Below are 22313 nucleotides of genomic sequence, written 5' to 3' on the forward strand. Positions count from 1 at the left end.
GTCCACGTCCACGATGTTTATAATGTAAAAAGATAAATCTACTTCCACGTCCACAATATCCACAATGCAGAAATAAATCCACGTCCAAACAATCTACGATATTGAAATATAAATCCGCGTCCGCTCTCACAATTTGTAATGTAGAAGTGTATATCCATGTTTATATCCACATCCACAAAACCATTCGTGAAGAGATATAGTTCCACATCCATGTCCCGTTGTGACGGAAGTTAAATCTACAATTGTCCCCACGATTTAACATATGATGCAAGATTTCGATCCTGTCATCTCATTAAATACCACATTCTAAAAAGAACTTGTTAGCAACTTGAAATAAATAAATATGTATGAAGTGATGATAAAGTTGAGGAATTTAAACCGATAACAGGTGACCATGTCCGTATCCACTTTGGAAAAAGGTTTACTCCACGATCATGTGCCCTTGGTCCCTCGATAAATGCCACTAGCTAAAACAACTGTTAGTGGTAAGAATATGTAAATAGCTGGATTTGAAAGAATTTACGCTTACAACCCTTGGTTGAGAAGATAAATTCATCTCCACCGTTGCGATCAAAATTTCATGAAGAATGGAACAACATCCACCGTTTAGCGCAAGCTAAATTTACGTCCACATTGAAGAATATTTGTCTTTCGAAGAAAGCTAGCTCTTTGTTCACGTCCATAATTAAAATTTGAAAAAGAGTCAAATATGCGCCACATTCGTATTAATTGAACCTTCTCATCAAAGAAAAATTGTGTTTAATTATAGTAAAAAATATATTTTAATTTGTCAAAAAATATTAGAAGCGTAAATAGGTATTTCGGAGGAAAGGCGGGACAAAATTGGGTGTCAACACACACCCTTAATTACATGCACCTTTTTGCCACTTGTCCATAACACATGTGGACCATGTCCACATAATAATTCTTCAACTACCCAAAATAATCTCTTGATCTCAATTTACATAAATAGTAGTTATTTTTAACACACTCCATATACTCATTATCATGCTCATGTGATATAGCACTAGTCCATAACCTCTTTTGTAACACACAAAATATTATTGTGAATCACCGTCGTCACACTTCTTAAGTCCTAAATTATTTCGGGACCTCAAACTTTTATACACCGATCTCTTTGTTTGCATACTTGAATATGACCAAATTCCATACAGTCCGTATAACTTGTTCAACATCCCAAACTTTGACAAAACTTATTTTCTCCGATTCGTTTAACCTTCACGACTCTTACTTATCACTTGTTAAACATAGCATAAATACTTATAACGTCAAAAATAATATTATTCTTGAACTTATTTCGATTAACTAACGACAAATCCAACGTACAAAAGTACAGGATGTAACAGTTCCAATCATACACAATGGTATAAAGAGAGGTAAACAACTACAATGGGGTAGTTTAACCTAATTTTAGCCTAATTCCAATAACAAATTCACAAAGAAAACATCCAAATGTCTTATGGGATTCTTATGACACTCTCAATATATCAAATTTATCTTAAAATAGTCTAATATCAAACACACCCTAGTCTCTAATTGGATGGTCTTAAAACTCAATAGATCTTTCCATTTTAACATAAAAACACAATCAAAGGAAATCCCATGACCTTGTGTTTCAGACAAGAGGAACCCTAGCAATCTAAGGTAGGATGTACTAGGATGAGCATCAATCAAAGCCTTTCCTAATCCTCCCTTAATCATGGGAATCACTCAATGCCTTCACAAAAGGTATGTGACACAGCCTTGCACTTACCAATCAACAAATTATGCTTGTCTTCATTAAACTATCACAACTCATGTCATTAAACCAGATTAGTTGGCCAATGCAAACAGAAGGCATAACTATCAAAATCCTTCTCTTAAAACATGTAGGTCAATTATTTAACAAGGATGGGGAGGGGGTCATACTAAAGGAGGCACCAAATCACAGAAGTGAATCTTCTTACAAGATTGTGACAAGTTGTTTTGCACTTTATCACAGGGAAATGACAGCCCAACTGAGAAAGTAGAGCATTTTTACAGAGACATGCTTTGCAGTTCAAGCTTTGAGTTTTGAAGAATCATTTGAAAGTAAGCAAGTAGTTTCACAATGCATAGGTAGGTAGAAAACCAATGCGATTCTCAAATCCCTATCCTTTAACCATACTTTAATCAGCCAATTAAATAGAGAAGCAATAAAACTTTATTAAATATGGCTTTTTATAGTTATCAACCCAAAACATGTCATAAAGCACATTTGTAACCAAAGTTGACATATCTCATCACTGAAGTAAGCCAAAAATAACATGACTCATGAACTATACTATGGCAAGACATACAAGCTAGCAACTTAATACTGTTCAATATTATTGAACCAAAATAAAGGACCAACTAACCAAACAACTAAACATGATAACCATAAACAAAGAAAATATGGTAGACTCATGGTAAGCATGCATGCTAGCTTAGATCAAACAACATATAAGTAACGATCGGGTTGGTCGTTTAGGCATTTTACTTTTTTACCCCTGTTGACCCTTCCCCTAGCTTTGTTAGAGTGTATTTGACTTGTGGGGATGGGTGGAGCAGTTTGCGAGGCAATCGGGTGAGTATTAGTTGGTTTTAAGGATTTTAGAAGCTTTTAAGTTAAATAAGTGAAAAAGTGTTGACCAATAGTTGGCTTTCTGGTAGATGAGTCTTTTTGGGGATCTTGTCAGTTCCATTAGGTTTAAAAGGTTGATTTTGACTTGGTATGGTGGTTGGTTCGGTTACCGAAGCACTCGGGGGTATCTTGGTTAAAAAGCTTGTTTTGGGCGTTTGGGGATTGACCGGGTCAAGATGGCCGCTTTTGGGAATTCCAAGGGCACGGGTGAGTTCGTAGCATAATTTTGGAGTGGTTTGCATGTTTTATTTGTATCCGAGAGGTCTCGAGTTTATGGTTGATTTTGGTGAAAACCAGATTTTTCTGGTGCACCGCACCTGCGGTTTCTGGCTGCACCTGTAGTTTTGCATCTGCGGATGTTGGTTCCCAGGTGCAGCGATGGACGGTCAAGGCAAATGCCGCACCTGCGGTGTATTTTTTGCAGGCGCGGGACTGCATCTGTGGAGTCTTACTGCACCTGCGCCTTCAGATATTTTAAGTGGGGTTCGCCCCTGTGGACTTTCTTCCACAGGTGCGATCCCGCAACTGCGAGGGGTTGTCCGCAAATGCGGGGTCGCTGGACCAGAAAATATCTTTTAATTGCATCTTTTCCAATTTTGAACCCATTCTCCCTACACAATTTCTAAGACCAAATAGCTCGGTAGAGGAGGAAATTGAAGGGTTTCCCAAGGTACCTCTTTGGGGTAAGTTTCCTATCTTTGTTTTTTGGGAAAAGTGTTCAAAACACACTTATACTATGGCCACATTTGCCATAACACACCTTAACTTTGCGGGGGTCCTATGACCCCCCAGGACTTATTTCTTGTGTATTATCTATGCTTTCAAATGGACAAAGTCACCCAAACTTGTTTGAGTGTATGCACGCGCTCCACTACAGGAAATTTGATATTTAGCGACCACTTCTTAACGAAGGGAGATGAATCCGGTCGTTATAAGTGCACTTATAGTGACCAATATTTTTTTACAGTCGTTAGAGCTAATTTTTCTTTCAATTATCGTGCCTTTTGCTTTGTGCCTTTTGTGTTGGGTTTGTGACTGTTCAAGAATTTGTGCCTTTTTGCTTTCCTTTGTGTTGAGTTTAAAATATTTAATTATTCTTCAATTGGGTATTTTTCATTTCTCCACTTTCCAAAATTTCAAACCCAAAAAAACTCCATTGTAACGACCAAATCAAACGGGTCTTTTTCGATATTATATAGGATTTGTGACATTGTCGACATTGAAAACATGATTAATCATAGTGGATTAAGATAGTAGAACCAGTAAACAAAATCTCCATTAGGGACGTCGAGTTTCGACTTGAAGCTTTCAGATCTAGGTCTTCAAATTCTGGATTTGATGAATAAAATTCTTGGTTGCTGATTGTTTGAAGTTGAACTCGAGCTTAGAAGACATCTGGAACGTGAAGAAGAACTGAACGACTCCATACCTGCCATGAACAAAGCTTGAAGCTTCGAACTCAAATTTTCGGGTTGCCGCAAATGAGCTCCATTTCGAGTGGGTGATATATCAAAAGAACCGGAACATCGAGAGGAATTCGAATCTGAAATTTGGTGATGTTTGGTTGAGATTTGAAGTGCATTAGGATCAAATTTCAGTCGAGTTCTCTATGAAGAAGATGAACAGTAATTTGCTGACCAGATTTTGCCAAAGTTTCCATAACACACCTGAACTTTGCGGGGGTCCTATGACCCCCCTGAACTTATGTTTTATGTATTATTTACACTTTATATGGAATCTTACGCGCTCAAAGAGAGTAGATACAATCGCTTATACAGGTCACCATATAAAAGCGTACAAAATACACAAAAAATAACTACAGGGGGTCATAGAATCCCCGCAAAGTTCAGGTGTGTTATGGCAACTTTGGCCATAATTTGAGTGTGTTTTGAACCCTTTTCCCTTGTTTTTTAATTTTATCTGGGATTAATTAAGGATTTTCATGGTGGGAGACTTGTTTTGAATGAGGGTTTGATGAGTTATAAACCCTAGGATAGTAAATGGATTTCTTAACTAATCATGGATAGTTTTGGGAGGATTTCATATTTTATAGCTTGGTAAAGCTTGGATAAGTTATTTTAACTCAAATTTCGACTTCAAAATGGATTTTCAAACGGGTTAGCTTATGGGTTTTCTCCATAATTGGGGATTTTGATAAATTGATGAAATTAAAGCTCATTTGGAGTTAGAAATGCATGAAACTGTCACGACCCGACTCGGGGCCGCGACGAGCACCCGGTGCTAGCCCACCCGGGCACCCTCTTAGCTTACTCTTATGCTTACATCTAGGTGAGCCACATGATTATACATGCATTTCCATTCATTCGTCAACTAGTCCCATTTGGACAACAACACATTTATATCATCATAGGCATCTATGCCACATCAATGTACATGGGCCAACGTGGCCGACAAAATGATATACAAAACATAGGCCGTCAAGGCCAAACACATCTACCCACACACACACACATGTCTACGAGCCTCTAAGAGTATAACATATCACATTAGCGGGACAGGACCCCGCTATGCCCATAATTATATACACAAAAGAATGAGTACCCAAAAGATATGGCTCCGAAGGAAATGGAGCTCTCTATGTAATCTCCGAATAGGCAGCTATGGATCAAGTCTGTCTCCCTGTGCACCTGCGGGCATGATGCAGCGTCCACAAACAAAAGGACGTCAGTACGAACAATGTACTGAGTATGTAAAGCATGAGCAACATCAATAAATAAGCATCATGAACAACGTATGAAATAGCATAGGAGGGGGAGACAATAATATCATCGTCATAGCACTTACCTGCCTTTCGTAGGACTTTCCATTTTTCATACGTATTTGTACACCTACGTCATCATCCGTATTCCATAATAGTACTCGTACCATACTTGTGCTCATATTCGTATACATGTCCTTATTCGTATTCTTATACATAGTCTTATCACATTCATATTCATATTATATACATAGTCATTTCATATACATAGCATTTACATAGCATACCCGACCTCATAGGATCGGTGTTTCATACATACTTGGCCAACCAAGGCTCAAGGTTACTCATACCTGGGCCTACCAAGGCTTCAGGGTTATCCGTACCATCTGCAGAGGTGTGCGCGCGTTTTTTAATCGTATACATACTTTATACATATTCATACACATATATCCTACCCGGCGTTATAAGCTCGGGGTGTCATTATAGCCCTTTATAGGCACATGTAAGTATAATAGCCCGTAGGCACCTTTAGCATCATTATTATTATCATCGTCATCACTATTATCATCATTTTCGCTACATCTATATCTTATGCTTACTCGTCATATGGGGTGCGTAGTACAATCGTAGCATATATCGAGGATCGTGAGCTTATGAGCTCGGTTTGTCAATCATTTGAATACAACATACTCATATAGAGGATTTAAGAGTTTGGCCAAGGAACCATGCCTTATGAAAGAAGGGTTAGCCTTATATACCTTTTCATCGGACTATTCTACACTTGCACGCTTCCTTCCAATGCTAGCGTCTATACCTTCATTAATATCATAACAATGGCCATTAGTCATTCACATTATCCACATTATCTAGATTCCTTAATTTGCCCCTAATTCACCCATATTCGTGGTCATAACATCCAACTTCGTCCATTCGTCTAAAGTGTCTAGTTCATGATCTTAGTACCATTTATAATGCATTCATATCACAACACAACAACATTCATGATTCAATTCAAACTATTCCTCAAAATGTCACTATTCATCATTCATGACCTACTTGACCATATTTTCTACAATCCATGTATTTCAACTCTTCAATACCTTAAATATCATGTAAAAATCATGAATCTTACCTTAGAGGTTGTAGGAACAAGCTTTGGTTAATAATACTCCACTTTGAGCAAAACCCTAGTTTTTCTCCATTTGAATTTCTTGATCTAGATGATTTTTGATGATGTTCTTACTCTTGATTCACCTTGTTTTATGTTGTTGATCCTCAAATATTCTTGAAAACTTGTATAATAAATGTAGAGAGAGGTTTTAGAGAGAAGTGGTGTAATGTTGTAATGAAATAAAACAAGTGTTGGTCCCTTTATTTAATGACTTGCAAAATCTGTGCTGAGGTGAACAGTGGTCGTCCATCATGGTTTACGGCCCGTATTGCAGTTTACGGACCGTCCCTCGCGATCTTCTTTAACCATTTCCAGAACCAGAAGCTTTGGCTGCTTGCATGGTGATTTACGACCATGGTTTACGGGCCGTAAATCACATTACGGTCCGTCCTCCAGGTCGTATTTTACCATTTCTCGGCTGGCAGAAAGTTGAAGCCTTGCATGGCAGTTTACAACCTGCTAGTTTACGGACCGTATACCAGTTTACGGTCCGTCCTAGCACTTTACGACCACTAGGCAGTTGCAATTCTGCAACTTCCCATATTTCTTAGACTTCTCATTTTAATCACCCACGTCCATGCACATGCATTGCTCACCTTATATGTCATCTTAATTTAGCCAACTTTCTCATCTCACATCGGATATCTTCGAAATCTCGCCTAAGGTCATCAAACGTCGTTTCTTCCTCATGGACATCATGCACTCATACTTATCACTAGTTCGTTCACTTACGTACCAACGAAAAGTTTTTCCGAGGTGTAACAGAAACTTAGGATGTTGATTGTTTGGACTTTGGTTAAACTAATCTTCCAATAAAATTTTGATTTTTCCCTTGTGAGCCGGAGGTCATTTTCTAAGGTCTTTTTTTAGTCGTTTTAGAAGTATTTCAATATGGGTGTTCTTAGACTCGTATACTAACGTAGAATACTAAATTGATAGACTTTGATCGTTCTGAGGAGATTCGGAAAGGAAAGGCTCAAGTGGATTGTTGACACCTAATTTTGCCCTCCAACAATTTTATTTAATTATTCAGAGTTCTTGAATCATAAACAGAGTGAAATATACATTTTTACAAGTCAAAAACAATTTTACAAAATTATTTCAATGACATTTTGCCATTTCATTTGGAAAAATATCATCAAGTATATTATTGTATATCATCCTATGTAATTTGTATATTTCTATAATTTTCAAGTATATATGTCAGAATTTTAATTCAGAAATAGTTAAAATAATTACTTAATTATTTTTTTAAAGTTATTAATATTCAATTGACGAATATTTTATTCTGTTTAATCTAGAAATTTGATTAGTTAAATAGATAAATAAATTACATCTCAATCTTATAAGTTATTTGGCCATCTTTGCAATTATTTCCAAAATTGATTAAAATCGAATTTTGTTAATTATTGCATGAGTTAATTGTGACCATAACCAAAATAGCTAATTGTTTGCTATGTTTAACATGGCTATAATCAAAATGATCAATTAGTTCCCGCTTTTAAATTTGGCTATTTTTAAAATTAATTAGTAGTCGCATTTTGACAAAATTTCCCCGTCTATATATATGTATATACATGAATATATACATATATATACACGATTAGGGCCTCCCTTCTATTCTTTTTAATTAGCCAGGCCCAGTCCAATTCGGACTGATCAGGCGCAATACCCCTATAGACGCACATATACGCACGCAAACAGACCATATCAGGTCTTATTTGTTACTAATAGGGCTTAGGGTGTAAACCCTAGCCGCCACGTCATACCTCTCTCTCTCTTCGTCATCTTTAGACAAAAATGGCAAATTTGCAGAGTCGTTTGCTTTTTACAGACCATGCATGGTCGATTAAGGAAAAGTATTCAATGCTCCGTCCTTATTCCACCGTATTCAACAACAAAAAGGTAAGGTTTCCACCTCTCCCTTTCTTTTTCTGAAACTTTTTAATTGTTTTTTTCTACTTCTGAATTTCAATACTCGATTGTGATTGGCTTTCATCGATTTGAGAGGGAATTCAAGAGAATTTCCCCCCAAACCTGTTTGTCCCACATCGATCAAACCCTAGTCTTCGAGAGTTTGGGGTTTTATATAAAGAACCCCATTCTTCAACACCTGAAAAACAAGTCTAAATTCGATACATAAACAAGTCTCGATATTTTAGAGCAAAAAACACTCAATATACCTAGGGATCCAGCAATTTCTGTTGGAACCTTTAATTTATTGTGTTTCTTAGTTTGATTTTTTTTTTGTTTGTTGCTGAGCTTTGGTGTTAAGGAGCAAAGAGATCTTCAAACTCCAATCTCGACTCAAGGCTGCACAAAGAAAAGGTAATGTTTCCTCCTTTAAGTTTTGTTTTAGTTTAATTATCTATCTATGTGTATGTGTTTATTTAGCTTGTTTATGTTTATTGTTAGTTAGTTAATAGTAGTTTTAGCATAATTGTCTGTTTAGTTGTTTGTTGAATGTGATAGTATATTAGTCATTAGTATTTTTAGTTTTGATTATTTCAAATTCTTAAGCATTGTTTAAATGTTGTTGTCGGTTTAGTTATTAGCATGTGTATATGTCATTTGTGTTTAATTTGGTATTAGTTTTGATATAGTAATATAGTATAACCTGACTAGTTTAAGCTAATAACTTTGATAACTTAAGTTAACATTTACATGTGATAAGTTAGTACTCTCATAATCCATACTCAATATAAAATAATGCCTACTTTTGCTTCCATATAGTGTCTATTAATCCATTAGGATGACCACCATGTTTATAGACTCGTCCAATTGCTGTTTTTAACCAAAATATGCCAAATCAGCTCATCTGTGTCACTAGCATGCCAATAAGTTTGTTTAAAGTATGAATGTTGCCTAAATCCTTGTATGTTAGTCATTTGTTAGTTCATTGGCATAGTATGTGGCTTGATTTTTCCCAATTCATGTCTGATTACGAGCATGCCTGAATATTGCTAAAGTCTGTTCAACTGTATGCTTGTTAGAGAGGTTCTAAACCATTAATAGTTTCAGATGTTCCTTTCATACTTTATTTGGTTATCTGTTACTTGTTAAGGCATCAATGTGATTTTGTTAGACTTGTATAGTATGGATGTTGTTTAAATCATGTATGTATTGGATTAGCATAACAGTCATTAACCTTCATAAATATTTGTTTGTCTGGTCTGGTGTGCCTCGGAATCAGGTTGATTTTCATGTGTAATTATTAGCATATGAGGTTGTTAATCAGTTTTGACATGTGAACTAGTTTTCTTGACTTATGACTGTATTGGCTTAGCTCATGAACTTAGTCTTGAGGCAACAACATATGTGTTCGCTTACTTTAACTTATGAGACTTTTTCAATCCACACACACACACACACACACACACACACACACACACACACACACACATATATATATATATATATATATATATATATATATTCATGTATACTGTATGTGCAAATGAATCTGAATGCCTAGTAGCAAATCAGTCACTATGAGCATGTGCAAGTCAATCATATGTTAAATAAAATGCATGAATGAAGTCTGTTTAAGTCTACTGTATGCAGTAGATAACTTTAGTTCCTGAGACTAACTTCAACATGAAAAAAGTATAGTTGTATTCTTAGTATGTGGTTTGTGGTTGTGTTACCCTGGTTGTTTGGTTTAAAATTGGCAGTTGAAATAATTAGGAGTTTAAGAAGTTAAGTTTTATCCCTATTTATAATAAGTTGAAACCAGGTAAGTTGTTAGAGTAAAAATGAACTGATTATAACCACCTTATGTGAAAAGGGGCTCAAGAGGTTGTCACATGGCTTGTAATAACATGAGAAGTGACTTACCTAAAGCTAAGGAGAGTTCAGGAAAGACTTTGAGTCCCCACTCAGTCTAGTACTACATATTCTAGAGTCACGACCCAACTAGAGGGCCATGACGGGTACCCGGAGCTAGCCCACCCAGTACTACCTTTCAGACTCATCATCAAATTCAACCTGAACATATACCATTCCCAACACCAACTTATCATGAAATGATCTTTGAATATCTCTCAAACATACATGTACATAAGCCCACGAGGCTACAAAATGATAAACAGAGCATATACAGTAAGAGATCACATAACATCTATTACCCATACATGTGTATCTACGAGCCTCTAACAGGGAGTACTGAAATCATGAGGACGCGACAGGACCCCGCCATGCCCCAAATATGTACACAAAATAATATATCAATAAGCGGAAACTCTGGAGTAGTGGAATGCTCCTGTATATATGTTGATAAAGCACTTAAGCATCCGCGCGGTCTCCCTGTCTACCTGCGGACATGAATGCAGCGTCCATAAAAGAAAGGACGTCAGTATGAACAATGTACTGAGTATGTAACGCATGTGTCACAACATAATCAAGAAATAAGAGAGCATAAGATGAAGAGATAACCTGTAACTGATTGCCCCTTAAGGCCTCCGGAGTTATGCATGCTAACTTTTATATTTAAAACATAATCATATCATATATACATACATAAACTCCCCGACCATATAGGTACGGTGTGATCATCATTAGCCCGCGTCCGGGCCTCCCGCGTACGGAGTAACCATCTCATGCCACCCACTAGTGGTGTCTGCCCAGCCAACTAGACTCGGTGTAAGTATCATTATAGCCGCCCACTACGCCCATCGTGGTGGTGTCTGCCCGGCTAACTAGGCACGGTGTCGTCTCACATATACATATCATAAAACATGCATGAGAGCTCAAGTAAAAGCTGTAACTCTATCAGAGTGACGTAAGATCGGTAATCTCCGATTATATTATGGATCAACGTCATCACTAGGTCTCACCTTGAAGGACCTGGTGTCATAAGGTGAGATGGCCAACAATGAATAACTTCAAGGAAATTATGAAATAAGATCATTAAGTTCATAATAGCATCAGTTCATAAGCTTTGGAATCTCTAGAAATAAAATCATCATTATCATAGAACACATCTTATCTCTTTCTCATAAGAAGCTCGTAAGAATCATTAGCTTTTAACTTTTGGGATGTAAGAAGGTCATGGAAATATAGAGAGGAAATCGTAATATAAGAGTCATGCCTTTGAAATAAAGGGACTAGCCTTAACATACCTTTTACGTCTCCTTAACGACTAAACGTTCTCCTTCCAAGCTCACAACTCTACATTCAAGAGAATTCGTGTTAAGTTAGATAATTAGAAACATTCTTAAGTCTAAAATAAAGCGACTAAGAGCTAACGAAAATTGGGCAGCATTTCCTTTGTTTCAACAACTTTTTCCATATACTAAACAACTCCCAAACGTCAATAGTAACACCCATAGCATGATAATCAATAGGCTTCTTCAAGTTAAACATTGTTCAATTATCACAACTCCCTTTCAAAGTCATCCACATCAATAACTACAACACACCACCATATTCATCTACATGTAATACTTCCTCAACATCATTAGTGTCATTCACAACAAGACTATACTCATAGTATACTAAGAATCATGACTCAAGTTAACTTACTACTCAAAATACCCTTATTTCCATGTTTGAATTTCATATTCCTCTTCCTTCCTTCATTCAAGTTATTCAACAACCAAATACTCTTAATAATATGAAGTAGATGTAAAACTCACCTTTGATCATATAATAATGAATTTTGGATGAATATACTTCACTTGAGAAAAACTCCAACTTCAATACCAAAAGAATTCTTGACTTCAACAAACCCTAGTGAACCTCTTTGCACTTGATTCTCTTGATTCCTGGTGTTTAATCTTTGATTTCCCTTGGATTTGTATTAATATGGTGTGTGGAATATTCTAGAGCTCTCAAGAGGTGTGGAGAATGTGAAAAATGAAAAATAAGAGCTTGGGTCATATATTTATAATTATGAAAATCTAGCTCGACATGATTTATACGGACACTTATACGGTCCGTATAAGTGACCACATAATTTCATCAATAACCGACCCTCTCTGTAACTGTTATACGGACACTTATACGATCCGTATAATTTTATAAGGTCCGTATAAGTGACCGTATAATGTCACCTGTGATGACCCTCCATTGTAACCGTTATACGGACCGTATAAGTGGTCGTATAACTCCTCTTTTTCCGAATTGTTCTCGTCGATTTGTTTATCTCAAATCCTTATAACATCTTCTTGGCACTTGTTTAACACTTCATTAACCATATAAGGAGTCCTATAGCTTCTCCTCAAGACATTACTAAATAATCGTTAACTCGATAATTGTTATATCTTCCCCAAACACAACTTATACTTCACTTCCTCCGACGAACTTAGTTTCTCCGATTCGTAATACTTCAAAAATCTTGTAGTATGCACCTTTAAGATACCAAATACCCTTCTTAAGGTAATATGGACTTCATGTTCACCTTAAGCTTGCGTTAGTCTATTCACAGCACGACAACACGAAATGTCTGAGGTGTAACATTCTCCCTCCCTTAGGAACATTCGTCCTTGAATGTTAAGTTCTCGGGGATTCTACAGAAATTTTGCCAGTGTTTCCCCCGTAATATGGCACTACCATCCTATCACAACAACCCAAAACATATTGCCTCACAAGGATACAACAACAACAACGGAAAGCATGGCCACACACGACCAAGAAACCATCAAAAGAAACATTACATACCTGAGGACAATGGCGTCTCGTCCTGAGCCTCTTCTTGGGGTGGAAAAAAATGCGGATATCTGGACTTCATATCTTCTTCTGCTTCCCAAGTCATCTCTTCTCTATTATTGTTTCTCCACTGAACCTTAACTGAGGCTACATCTTTGGTTCTGAGTTTCCGCACTTGCCTATCTAGTATAGCAACGGGCACTTCTTCATAAGCCAACTTCTCGGTAACTTGAACATCGCCCATAGGCACGATTCTGGAAGGATCTCCAACACACTTACGGGACATCGACACATGAAAAACTGGATGGACTAATTTAAGCTCTGGAGGCGAATCTAGTTAGTAAGCCACTTGTCCTACTTTACGCAGAATCTTATAAGGTCCAATATACCGGGGACTAAGCTTACCCTTCTTGTCGAATATCATTAGACCTTTCATCGGTGACACTTTCAGGAATACCCAATCATTAAATTGGAATTCGAAGTTTCGTCGATGGTTGTCTGCATAAGATTTCTGACGACTCCGAGCTGTCAACAACTGGTCTCGGATTAACTTGATCTTCTCTACTGCTTGTTGAATCAATTCTGGACCTATTAGTTGTGTCTCTCCTACTTCAAACCATCCAATTGTGATCTACACTTCCTTCTATGTAGAGCTTCGTACGGGGCCATCTAAATACTTGAATGATAACTATTGTTATAAGCAAATTCAACAAGCGCCAAATGATCATCCCAATTACCTCCGAAATCTAATACACATGCCCGCAACATATCCTCCAAGGTCTGAGTAGTGCGTTTAGCTTGTCCATCCATCTGTGGGTAAAATGCTGTGCTGAGTCTCACTTGAGTTCCTAAACCTTCTTGAAAGGACTTCCAGAAATTAGCTGTAAATTATGCCTTTCTATCTGTGATAATGGATACTGGAACACCATGAAGTCGTACTATCTCTTTAAGGTACAACTTTGCATAATCTTCTACTGAGTAGGTAGTTTTGACTGGAAAAAAATAAGCTGATTTTGTAAGTCTATCCACGATTATCCATATGGAGTCATACTTACGCGGAGAACGGGGAAAACTTACAATAAAATCCATGTTGATTACTTCCCATTTTCAGGTTGGAATTTCCATAGCTTGCAACAATCCTCCTGGCTTTTGATGCTCAATTTTCACTTGTTGACAATTTGGGCATTGAGCTACAAACTCCGCTATATCTTTCTTCATGCCATCCCACCAATAGATTGACTTGAGATTATGGTACATCTTTGTCGCTCCTAGATGAACAGAATAACGGAGTAATGGGCTTCTTCCAGAATCTGGCGGCATAATCCTACAACATCTGGAACACATAGCCTGCTTCGATACCTGAGAATCCCATCTGCAGAAATATCAAATGGTAACTTTTCCTTCTGGGGAAGTGCATCTCTGTAGTGACTCAACTTGGGATCTTCATATTGACGGTTTTTCACTTCCTTGTCTAAGGATGAAACAGCTGGGTTATGAACAACAACTCTTGCATTGCCCGAGTCCATTAAGCAAACTCCTAGGCTAGCTAACTGGTGGAGCTCACGGACTAATTCTTTCTTCTCCGGCTAAACGTCACATAGACTGCCCATAGATTTAGGGCTAAGAGCATCGGCCACCACATTCGCCTTTCCGGAATGGTATAAGATACTCACATTATAGTCTTTTAATTGCTCTAACCACCGCCTCTGCCGTAGATTCAACTCCTTCTGCTTGAAAATGTACTGGAGACTTTTGTGACATGTATAAATATCAACATGAACACCGTACATATAATGTCTCCACATCTTTAGTACATGAATAACCACAGCTAATTCAAGATCATGGGTCGGATAATTCTTCTCATGCTTCTTCAACTGCCTGGAGACATTGGCAATAACCTTACCGTGCTACATCAACACACAGCCTAACCCAACCCCGGAGGCATCACAATAAACAACATATCCTTCTGATCCTTTTGGGAGTGTTAGGACTGGGGTTGAAGTCAATCTATCTTTCAACTCCTGGAAACTGCGCTCACAAGCATCGGTCCATTGAAATTTTGCTGATTTCTGAGTTAGCTTCGTCAATGGTGCTGAAATAGAAGAAAATCCCTCCACAAATCTTCTGTAATAGCCTGCTAATCCCAGAAAGCTACAAAACTCTGTAGGTGTTGTAGGCCTTGGCCAAGTCTTCGCGGTCTCAATTTTCTGAGTATCTACTCGGATGCTGTCAGCTGAGATAATATGGCCCAGAAAAGTTACAGAATTCAACTAGAACTCGTATTTTGAAAACTTGGCATATAATTCTCGAGTCCGAAGAATTCCAAGAACAGTACGTAAATGATCTGCATGTTCTGCTTCTGATCGGGAGTACACCGGGATGTCATTGATGAACACAATTACGAATAGATCTTGGAAATGCCTGAATATATTATTCATCAAATTCATAAATACTACCGAGGCGTTAGTCAACCCCAATGACGATACCCGAAATTCATAATGACCATATCTGGTTCTAAAAGCCGTTTTCGGGATACCTTCTTCTCTAACTCTCACTTGGTGATATCCCGATCTTAGATCTATCTTGGAAAATCACTTAGCACCTTGTAATTGATTAAACAAATCATCGATTCTCGAGAGCGGATGCTTATTATTTATCGCCGCCTTGTTCAATTGCCTATAGTCAATGCACATTCGCAAGGAACCATCTTTCTTTCTTACGAACAAGACAGGTGCTCCCCATGGCGATGAACTGGGTGTAATAAATCCTTTCTCAAGCAAATCCTTCAGCGGTGCCTTTAGCTCTTTCAATTCTGCCGGAGCCATTATGTAAGGAGGAATAGATATGGGTTCGGTGTCCGGTAGCACATCAATAGTGAAATCCAACTCCCGTTCCGGTGGAAGACCTGGAAGTTCATCTGGAAATACATCCGAAAACTCATATACTACCGGGCCGGATTGAAGAGTCGGCAGCTTTGCTTCAGTGTCATGAACCCAGACTAAATGGTAAATATAGCCTTTTGCAATCATCTTCCTCGCTTTGAGATAGAAAATAAACCTACCTCTTGGAGACGCTGTGCTACCTTTCCGCTCAAGCACTGGTTCTCTTGGGAATTAGAATCGGACCATTTTTGTTCTACAATCCACATTAGCATAATAAGAGGCCAGCCAATCCATGTCTATAATAACATCAAAATCTAACTTTTCCAGCTCAATCAAATCATCTACAGTCTGACGATCACATACCACAATCACACAATTTTTATATACTTGTGTAGCTATTACCGGGTCACCAACATGAGTAGACATCTCAAAAGGTTTGATTGGTTCAGGTTTCATCCCAATACGACCGGCAATATAAGGAGTGATATATGACAAAGTAGAACCCAGATCAATCAAGGCATAAATATCATAGGAGAATACGAATAATATACCTGTGACAACGTCATGGGAGGACTCAAGATCCTGTCGTCCGGCTAATGCATATATACGGGGCTGGGGGCCATCGAACTGGATGCTCCCACTCTGCCCCTGCCACGACCTGCTAAAATTTGGGGAGTCTGCCCTACAGGGCGCACGGACGAAGAAGAGCTGGCTACTGATCTTGTGGGCTGGGCCCCAACTCTACCACTCATCGATGGACAATCTCGCATTATATGCCCAGTATGACCACACGCATAACAAGCATCTAAGCCTTGGCGACACTGAGTCGCATGTAATCTACCGTAATGGTTGCATCGTGATACCGGTGGTCTCCTTTGACTAGGATCACCTCTAAACTGGGAACCAGAAATTCTCGAGCTCTGACTCGGTCCAGAATAAATGAGGCGATCAAATCTCCTACCCACAAATAGAAGAGGTGTACTAGCCGTAGACTGGCCTGAATATCTGGAATACTGTTGCCTCTGACCTCCTCTATACTCACTACTAGCACCGGCAGATCTGGCCTTTTTACTATGTCCTCTATCCATATCACTGTCACCCCTATGCGGTTGCTGCTGCTCTTCTAAATTTTGGGCGTAGGCCTGAATACCGGAAATATCCATCCCTTCCTGGAGTGAGGCTATCAAGCAGTCTTTAATCAAGTGTGGCCCTAAGCCATTCACAAACCGATGCACCTGGTCTCCCATATCGGCTACCATGGTCGGAGCATATCTAGCCAATGAATTAAAATGGAGACTATACTTCCGAGCACTCATATTTCCTTGCCTTAAACTCAAAAACCTGTCAGATCGGGCCCGACGGACCTCAGGTGGCAAATAATGGTGGATACAATTATCTACGAATTCATGCCATACCGAGGGAGGTGCATTTTCTTTTCTCGAAGATATCCAATTATTATACCATAGAATGACTACATCCCGCAACCTATAGGAAGCCAACTCCACTAACTCAGTATCAGTAGCATGTATTATTCTCAGCGTCCTCAGCATCTCATCTATAAAGCCTTGTGGGTCTTCATCCGGCTTTGACCCGAAAATTCGGAAGGATTCAAACTCATGAAATCACGGGCTCAAGCACTAGTCGCTCTATCACCTAGACCCGCACTCTACCGCTGAGCCTGAGCAGCAACTAGCTGGGTCAATAACTGAATAGCCTCGATCATCTGCTGGCCCGAAGCACCCGGTGGAAGGACTGGAGGCATTAGAGCTGGAGTGGAGACCCCTTCATACTTCTCTAAGATAGGCGGAGTGTGAGAAGTATGAGATGGAGCCTCATTATGGGACTCCCCCTCTTCTATATTTACCGGTGGCTCTTGTTCAGTCCGTCTTCCTGTCGCAGTTTTACCTTTCTGGGCAGTTGTTTCTTTCCTCTTCATTGGCATCGCTGAAATCATAACACACAATTAGGGAAAAGAGAAATCTTATAATATAGCTCTATCGCACGATCTATGAAGGAGAAGGACAGTAATTATTCCTAAATGCCCCGTAGCCTCTTGCTTATAAGTGTGGCGCGCTTCACACCCATAAACAAGAATCTACTAGACATGGCTCATAGACACACCCTAGGATGGAACTGCTCTAATACCACTTTTGTCACGACCCAACTAGAGGGCCATGATGGGTACCAGGAGCTAGACCACCGAGTACCACCTTTCAGACTTATCATCAAACTCAACCTGAACATATACCATTCCCAACACCAACTTATCATGAAATGATCTTCGAATATCTAGCAAACATACATGTACATAAGCCCACAAGGCTACAAATGATAAACAGAGCATATACACTAAGAGATCACATAATATCTACTACCCAGACATGTGTATCTCTGAGCCTCTAACTGGAGTACTCAAATCATGAGGACGGGACAGGACCCCGCCATGCCCCAAACGTGTACACAAAAGAATATACCAATAAACGGCAACTCCAAAGTAGTGGAGTGCTCCTTTATACATGCTGATAAAGCTCCTAAGCGTTCGTTCCGTCTCCCTGTCTACCTGCGGGCACGAACGCAACATCCATAAAAGAAATGACGTCAGTACGAACAATGTACTGAGTATGTAAGGCATGTGTCACAACATAATCAAGAAATAAGAGAGCATAAGATGAAGAGATAACCTGTAACTGATTGCCCCTTAAGGCCTCCGGAGTTGCATGCTAAATTTTATATTTAAAACATAATCATATCATATATACATACATAAACTGCCCGACCATAGAGGTACGGTGTGATCATCATTAGCCCGCGTCCGGGGTAACCATCTCATGCCGTCCACTAGTGGTGTCTGCCCGGCCAACTAGGCACGATGTAAGTATCATTATAGCCGCCCACTACGCCTATCGTGGTGGTGTCTGCCCGGCCAACTAGGCATGGTGTAGTCTCACATATACATATCATAAAGTATGCATGAGAGCTCAAGTAAAAGTTGTAACGTTATTGGAGTGACGTAAGGTCGGTAATTGTCACGACCCAAATCAATGGGCTGTGACGGGAGTCTGACCTCTAGCGACCAAACACCCCTAAACACTTATCTGAAACATGCTGAACATCAATATCCCATAAATGGGACAAACTAATCTCATAAGAGGAAACATCAGAACTCTGTACAGCCTGCATATATATATATATACACAACATGCGGAAGAACATTGCAAGCCGGCTAGGCTGCTATATATATTGTACACAAAAGAATATAAGCCGACAAGGCTAAATCATCTAACTACTACATATCGGGACCTCACAGCATATCGGGATCAAAGGTTATGGCCATTTTAAGATCAGGACTCTAAGCTGCCAAAATGGCACTGCGGGCCCCACATGGGTAAGTCGGTGGAACCAACCTAGGGGGGGGGGGGGGCTATAAATACCCCCACCAACTCATTTTTTTTCAGCATATTAACATTCCAAAAAGTCCTAGAAGTCTCTCAAAACATCTCCCAAGCATTATAGTCCGATAAATCAAGAATTTAACGAGATTACGCCAAACTAGTCCGTGAAAGGTGATTGTTATTGCTTCTACTTGAGCTTGGTGTTGGAAAGAGTTGGTGTGGCTGAGTTTCTTCAAGTATAAGGTATGCTTTTTCATCATATCTCCTATATTGAGTTTATTTGAAGGCTTAGCAAGCCGGAAAAGTGAAAATAGTTACGGAGGAAAGGTCATAAAGTGTTGTGTTATAGTTGCCGTGTTCATGGGCCGTTTTGAACATGTTGTGGCCGTATGGATGGACTGATATATGCGTGTAAAAATGGTATCTAACATCGTTGGTGTGTTGATGAGGTTATATTCCTTGATTTGGATGCAAGAAAGTGTATGTTGTTGTTGTATGTTGAAGAACATCGTGTGGGATGTTTATGGAATATATATTGGTATGAATAATGGTGTTGTTGATGTTGGTATTATTGTTGTTGTTGATTGGTGCTGAATTGTAATTTTGGGCTAGGCATATAAACAGGGGAGATGCTGCCCGATTTTCGACAGAATATAGAATAGTTTGATTTGAAATTTGGAACAAGTGTGCAATAAAAAGTCTAACGTTAGTGTGAATCCTTTTAAATGTAGACTTACGAGCTTGGACGAATAAGCGTAGCTAATAAGAGGTGGAACAGGTATGTAAGGTTCGTCCCTTTCTTTCAAAGGCATGATTCCGATGTTTTGACTTCATAAATGTTTCCATATCTTCCTGGTTTTCAAAAGTTAGATGTTTATGATTCCAAGGCATGATTCTCTTCCCGATAACTCCTAAATGTTTTTCCAAAGTGTCCGTATTCTCCCAAAACAGAGGTTTATGATTTTGTAAGCTCTTATGACAAAACGATGGATATGTTTTACAATGACAACAATGATGCCAAGAATGAGAATATTTCTATGATGACTATGATGAGAACTATTCCATGTTTAAAGGTTCCAAGTTTACGATTTCAATGACAATATATGAATGTTGAGCTATTTCTTGATTTCCCAATTTTATTCATGGATGACGACTATTTTTAAAGATTCTAAAGTATATGATTTGACGCCTTATGAGATTTGTGATCTTATTCTACGTTCTCTTAATGTTATCCTTCGTTGATAGTCTCACCTTATAATAATTGTTCCTTCAAGGTGAGACAAGGCCAGGATGACTATTCCATAATATATAATCGGAGGTTACCGACCTTACGTCACTCCGATAGATACATGACTTTCTTTGGGCTCTCCTGCATGCTGCGTACATGATATATGTATATGATATATGTATATGATACATGAACAAGATATATGCACATGATACATGAACATGATAGATGTATATGTATATGGGGAAGATGGGAAAAAGGGGCCAGAGCGCTATAGACGCTGGGATATGCACACGATACATGTATCTGTATATGACATGGTATCATCCCGGACGCGGGATATATGTGGTCAAATGGATCGGAGCCGACGCCTCGGCAACATGATATGCTCTATTTTCTATATATATGAAAAAGAAATGTTTTTCAAAGAAAGTATTACTATGGATATATGTACATATGTGGATCGGGCTGCACGTTCCGCAACACTAAGCATGCATGGTACCTCCAAAAGGCATTTATATGTACAGGTTACTCTTTTATCTTACGATATGCTCTATATTTCCATTCTGTTATTATTCATACTTTACATCTCTTACTATGTTACTATTCATGCCTTACATACTCAGTACATTGCTCGTACTGACCCCCTTTCTTCGGGGGCTGCGTTTCATGCCACGCAGGTGTATACAGATGAGTAGAGGACATTGCTAGGAGATGTACCAGCTGGATTGGCGAGCTCCATTTCCTCCCGGAGTGTTGCCGAGTCAGAGTATTCATGATTATGGTATCCTGATTTATGTTAGAGACTTTGCAGACAGAGTCACATGTACAGCATGTCAGTCTTGTAAGCGGCTCTGCAAGCCGTCGTACCGTTATGCATTATGTTACAAATTCCATATGATTACAGATTTTACTTGATTTGAGAACGACGAAAAGAATGGTTTTGACAAGTTTTTATTATGCATTTCATTTCGTAACTCAAGAGTCCAGTGAGGTTATGAATATAACGAGAGCTAAAAGGGGTTCGCTCTGTTATATCCTGCATTTTCGAACGTCGAATTATTTGTAAGCTGAGGTGGGGCCCACATGTCAAGATTATTTTTTTTGGGACATGTGACAAATTATATGAATCACATATGTGAAGTTAAACACAACTCAAGAAGGACCCTTGGGCCAAATCAAAGTGGAAGCCCTCCAAAAGGACAATTTAAGGAAGCATTTTCGGATGATCTGACTTCCAGGGGCAAAACAGGTATTATAAGTTTGGAATTTGGGAAAACGCCCAGAAATAAAAGTTGTAGATAATTGAAGGATCTCTCCATCCATAGGTCGTGGGCCCTCATACGATATCAGGATCAAAGGTTATGACCGTTTTACTGAACGAACATCCAGTCAGAAAATTAACCCTGCGCGAACGCGCCCAAAGGCAGCGCGATCGCGATGAGTATTTTTCCAGCTGCTTCTGGCAGCTTCTAAACGTTATCAAAAGGGGGAAACCCCCCTCATTTTCAGTTGAAAACACGAAGGAAACACCCCTAAAACTCTCCAAAAAGCTGGAGAGTTCTCCCCAACTCCCCAAACCAAATTTTGCCCAAACCAGGTATAAAATCC

The 22313-nt window shown here is 38.9% G+C and overlaps 1 long non-coding RNA gene across 1 annotated transcript; it reads left to right on the forward strand.

Moving 5' to 3' along the window:
• Positions 1-8292: 8292 nt before the first annotated feature.
• Positions 8293-21626, forward strand: LOC132615788 (uncharacterized). The gene is made up of 3 exons (XR_009572843.1): positions 8293-8457; positions 8828-8880; positions 21383-21626. It is a non-coding gene; the product is annotated as an uncharacterized LOC132615788 (long non-coding RNA).
• Positions 21627-22313: the final 687 nt, after the last annotated feature.

Source organism: Lycium barbarum, chromosome 10 (assembly GCF_019175385.1).
Source record: "Lycium barbarum isolate Lr01 chromosome 10, ASM1917538v2, whole genome shotgun sequence".
Classification (NCBI taxonomy): domain Eukaryota; kingdom Viridiplantae; phylum Streptophyta; class Magnoliopsida; order Solanales; family Solanaceae; genus Lycium; species Lycium barbarum.